This window comes from Cibotium barometz, chromosome 37 (assembly GCF_041138505.1).
Source record: "Cibotium barometz isolate CiBa-2024 chromosome 37, ASM4113850v1, whole genome shotgun sequence".
Taxonomy (NCBI): domain Eukaryota; kingdom Viridiplantae; phylum Streptophyta; class Polypodiopsida; order Cyatheales; family Cibotiaceae; genus Cibotium; species Cibotium barometz.
The window spans coordinates 31,523,167-31,529,166 of record NC_141082.1 but is presented as its reverse complement, the minus strand read 5'-3'; positions in this window follow the sequence as shown (position 1 = coordinate 31,529,166).

Sequence of the window (6,000 nt, the reverse complement as noted above, 5' to 3'; positions counted from 1 at the left end):
CTTGCATATATAGGCAACACGTGCTTCATTACATACCTGGTACAATGATGCAAGTGCATCCCAAGCATGTTTAGTAGTATTGCATGACCAAATGTGAGGAATGATACTCCTCTTTAGCTGACAAAGAAAGTAATGCATGTGCTTGTGCATCTCTTCCATCTCACTTTGTTTATTCCTGTGTAGGAGGTATGCTATGTCGTGGTAATGCACCATGTGAAACTGAATCCGTGTCTATAGATGTGCCTTCTACATCTTGTTCATCAGAGGAACCATGTCGTTTCTCAATACCAACAACAACATTCTATATCCCTTTGGTTACCAATACATGTCGCATCATATAGGACCATAACGAGTAGTTGGTCTCGTCAAGCTTATTCTCGATAACATCCAAAATACATCATTGTTTGTTTTTTATAATACCCAAGCAAGTAATCACACAACTTGCAAAGTGCTAAGTGCTAAGTGCTCTTTGATGCAACCAAGGTGGCTGCTAATAAGGTCGCTGACAATGGAGATTTGCAAGGTGTATGAAAGAAATGCACAGTATAGTAAGTAGAAATTTTACTTATAAGATGCAGAGATTGATGTCGATGAAGTGAAGCTCGTAAATGCTTTCTCGTGTATCTGCACACCTATTATATGACAAAACTACTTCAATATCCGATGAAGAACAGTGCAAATCCAGTCCCCAAAGATGTCTTTCGAAAACTAAAAACCATGTGAATGGTAAACGCACCCGAAATAGTACAAAGTACTTCACACTTCATGGTCCTCTTTCTTCTCCCAAAAGGGCTCCTTGATTTGATTCAAGAAAAGTGACTCGACGTGAATGGTAGGCAGCATCATAGGGGCGAGGAGCATATGCTATGATACCAAATGTTGGAAATAGGGTTGCAGAAATGCGCACGCACATGCACACACACACAGTGGAGAAGCTCAAGGGAGCACACAAGGAGATGATATATAGATAATGAATGTGTGCTATACTAAGAAGATAAGTATATCCCAAGATGGGTGTATACTAGCACAAGGGAAAAAACCTCCTAAAGAGGAAAAAAGTGCCCCAATTGGTCCTAGAGTATTCACGTGACTACCAAATATGGCTACACATAGAGATAGTATCTTTCTCCTCTTTTTTTTAAGGCAATTGAAAGTTTCTTTATTGGGTCTATCTCCTTTTCCTGCCCACCATTATCTTAAAAAGAATTGAGATCGAGCGTTTTTAATGTCTTCCTCTTTTCTCAAGATAGCCTTCACAGCGAGATAGATCTAGTTCTCGGTATTCCAACTTCCCTTCATTTACCTCTTTCTCAAGTTGTTCCAGTTTTCTGAGACCGGCCTTCTTCTTGGCAGACCTATGGCTATCCCTCTGAGATTTGATCTACCTAAGAAAATGTTGAGCTTGTCTAACTTCTTGGGACTAGGGCCAAGTAGGTGGAAGCTGAGAGTGGAAAGACTGTAGAAAATACCGTGTACTTCTTCTTGCACAATAGGGAGGTGAAAGAAGGAAGGGTCGGCATAACCATCCAACTTTGGACTGAAACCTAGCTTTAAGAATTGAAATATGAATAGGCTTGTTGTCTGAGATGTGAGTAGAGTTGAGGACTCTAATTTTGAACAGCTAAAGTATTTGGAAATAGAACCATTCAGATAGCACCTATCCAACCTAGCTTTCCTCAGGTGAGAATTAGCTCTGCCATTTGACCGTGCGAAGTTTGGGTTTGTTGCTATATCTACCAGGTCATGAAAGCCTGTGCAAGGACAACCATTCCCGACTTTCTTGACCCTTTACAGTGAGACCCAAACCAAGCATTCTCTCATGTTGGTATTCAACCATGTTGAAGTCCCCCACTAGGATGATAGGAAAGTCTATCTGGAGAAGATACTGCCATAGGGCTGGCCTGGAGCTAGCAGGACCAGAGGCATCCATCTTGGCAGCAATCCATTATTGGAGGAGTCAACCACAATACCTTTGATGGACCTATTCGACTTCTTGTGATTCCCAAGGCGATGCCTCCATTGCCCTGACTAATAAAACCAGATGGGATCCTTAGAAATTTTCTTGAGGTTGGCCTTAAGGTTAGGACTAGAGGCCTTTACCTCTTGGAGACAAAGACAATCTATAGATAATTGTTCCTAAAAAATCTAATTTTTAATCTTCAACGCTTTATTAGGGTCCATGATTCCCTTGACATTGAAGGATATAATGGACTTAAACATCATTTTCTTTGTGTTTTGGTGATGTTCACACTCTTGGTTGATGCCAGTTTTTCTTCTAAGATTGGAGAATCCATACTAAACCCTACTTTGGAGATTCGCCTTTTTGTGGTGGATAGATCCTGATGAGGAGGTGCTAGAGTTTGGGAAGGATGAGGCCACATAGACGAAGGATGTCTAAAGTCCTGATTATGTATTAGGGCTCCGGTAAAGTCTAATTTGTTCTTTTCTTTATGCTCGAAACTTGGAAGTCTCTCTTCCTCTGGGATAAAAGTTGTTAGGGGTGAGTCTTTACTGAAGTCCATTTTGTCAATTTCTCTTTCAAGTCTGTCCAAAGTGTTAAATTGGGAATCGTAGACATAATCTTCCTCGTCTAAGGATTTGACATCTTCCTCCACTCACTGAGAAGGGTCTGTTACATCAACAAGAAGGGGGATTGATGACACCCAATTTTGATACCAATTTGGTATCAAAACAAAGCGATTCTACATCAACAAAACATTATCTTTTGTGCAATTACCTTGCCATTTATGCCTATTTTTCGAACTCAATGTAATATCTTTTATCAAGTTGTAAGTGTCGGCATTAAATAGCGGCGGGTTTGCAAAATGTTAAATGTCGATCACATTTCTTTATGCTTCTATGCTTAGGCAAAACGTTTAAAAGCTTTAGTTTTAGGTTCCATTTGAATAACGCCTCAACTCAAAGGTGAAAAATCAATGTAATAAAAAAGGTTTATAAAATAACAATAAAAGGTGGTTGGAAAGGTCGTGTGATTTGGAGGTGGTTGAAGGAGGTTACAACTCCTTTATCTCTCTCACACGAGTCTTCTTTCCAGCCTCTTCTTCGTGGCAAATGGGTGTCTCCTTTCCATGGCTAAGCATTCTCATGCCCTTCTACCGGCTTTCTTGGGTTGAATTGCCATTGTTGTTGAGTATCCACAACTAGTCTACACAGGTGAACCTATTCTAGTTTTTGCCCTTGGCTTGTGCCCTAGCCGGGGTTTGTTCTGAAAACCTTCCCTCTCCGATTAGCTGGTTTAAATCCATCATTATCTTTGTGAGCATCATCAATCGGCTAGGAACCAGAGATCTCTTGAGGACAGGGGATTTTTAAGAGGATAATTTCTAATGAAATGACCTTGTTTATTACAATGAAAACAAGCATTGGGCAAACTCTTATATGTAATGGGATGTTTGAAACAAGTATCATGATCAAGATTTATCAAGATATCTTCTGGAAGAGCCTTATTTAGGTCGACTTCTATTAGAGCTTGAGGGTGCCATCTTGGGTTAAGATCAAGGTTAGGTCTCTTCCCTAGGAGTTTACCGATGACGAGAGGTTCCAGAATGAGCTGAAGTAGAGGGTAAAAATGAAGAGGATCAACCCAACAGGGTATTTGGTGGGTTTAGGGCCACTAAGAGAGAAATCTGGGTGCCAGCAAAAAAGGGATGGGGGAGAATTTCTTTTCATCCATTGGCCAGCCCCTAGGATGTTGATGGCTATATCCTCCTCCAATGGAGAAGGGGCTAGGGTGTGACGGCCGAAGTTTGGAGCAGGCTTCCTCCAAAAAAGAAACGGTGTTGCATGTATTCATGACAGCGAGTGGAGGTGTAGATGACACGTGCCAGCCAGGATCTTGCATATGCCCGAGGTCACATCTGCTCTCTGCTGACACGACAGGTAGAGGTTGAGATAATGGGGCTCGTGGGGCAGAGATTGGGTACACAGAGCAAACATAGATAGACGAGAAGGAGAACCTAAAAGCGATTACTTAAAAAAGGAAGATAACTCAATGAGACATTCTGGTGGCTAGATTGGATGTGGATGAGGAGAATATTAGGGAAATAATAGCTGCCTCTGGCATTCATGCATTATATCATGGACCTAATTGAGGTCCAAGCTACCCTTTGATTGGTGTGCCGGATATGGAGTTAAGCTTCTCTTCTTGAAAAATCTTTTTGTAAATAAGTCTTTCCTTGACTTTGTTATTTCTAATATCTCTAACATTTCTCTTTTTTTTTTTCTTTAAAGAAAAAAGGATAACCTTCAAGTTTTTTTTTCCGTACACACTCGGGGCCCACTCAAGTGGGTGGAGCCGATTTCCCCTTCCAACAATTAGCCAATTATCATGGTCGGGCAAGGGCCACGTACCAACGGGCAAATAGCCACGAATTAGACATCCCCCATGACCACCGCGATGAGTCGAGCGTTGGAACAGCGAAGGGGTCTCGTATGGATCCTCCTATCTCGGGTGATCCACCACCCGAGGAGGAGGAGTCACTCGAGTGTTCAAGGGGCAAGAGTGCGAGCAACCAAACACATCAAGCGAGCATAGGTGTCCCTTTTTAACATGAGAGAGCCTAGTGGGACTTGAACTCATAACCTAGAGGTTATAAGTCGCAAGCTTGACCACTACACTAACTCAGTTGGGATGATAACCTTCAAGTTCGACCGGTTCTTATTGAAAAATGCAAACTAAAATTTTAAAAAATTACTTCTTTAAATTCAAGGCTAGGCAAAATTGTAACCAGTTTTTCTTAATTTGAGCCATGAAAATTATACTAAAAGGTGATTTTATTTTGACACTGCATAGAACCTAATATGATATAATAGATTTTGAGTACTTTGTGTTTAACTATTATCTATCTATCTATTCTATTAGGCACAAGTTTGTTCCCTACCACATGTCACTCTCTCTCTCATCTCCTCTAATATCCTCTAAAACCATCTCCTCTCCTCCTCTACCCAACCACATGGTAGTAGTGCACAAAGGGGCAGACAAACTGTGCATGGGTGGGGTAGTGCCACAACAACTTGCGGGTATAAAATTATTTACTTTTAAAAGTGGCCACTTGCACACACACACACACACACACACACACACACACACACACACATAGAGAGAGAGAGAGTACAAAGAAATCTCTTAGAATAAGAAAGTGTGCAAAGGAATATACACAACAACAATGTGTGAGTATAGAATTAGTTACTTTTAAAAGTGGCCACTTGCACATAGAGAGAGAGAGAGAGAGAGAGAGAGAGAGAGAGTACAAAGAAATCTCTTAGAATAAGGAAGTGTACAAAGGAATATATTATACCCCACTAGTGAACAGACTTCTGGTTACATATATCAAACATGTATGTGTGTGTATACATACATACATACATTTAACACATGTGTATGTGTGTACTGCTTGTAAGAAGTAGTAGTGTTGTTGTATAACAATGCGTAGCATGTCTCTATTATGTTATTATTGGTCCATGAGTAGTAACATGCTATCACGTCAGGTGGTAAATTTTTTGGGGTGAGGATTCAATCAAATGTTTTCATGCTTCATGTATTGTATGAGTTTGAAGAACATTTGAATTTGAATGCTAAGGCAGATAGGAGTTGAATGTTTAACATTAAAAGGGTTGTGATTTGAATATGTATATACAACAACTTTACTATATACATGATTATATTCATAATAAAGGGTATATTTGTAATGATAAGGATGAAGGGTAGGGTGGTATTTATCAATAGGGTATATAGGCTATAGTGTAGTTATTGGGATTTATTAATAGTAAAAATTTATATGTCAATAGCTTGAAGCAAATTAAATAGATATACTATAAATGTAAATGGTTTTAGTAATATAATAATGTTTAATATATAAATTTATATAGTATAAGATATATTATTATATAGTATGATTTATAATATGAATGATAATATATTGTAATAAAATATGTTAAGGGGAGAGAGAGAGAGAGAGAGAGAGAGAGAGAGAGAGAGAG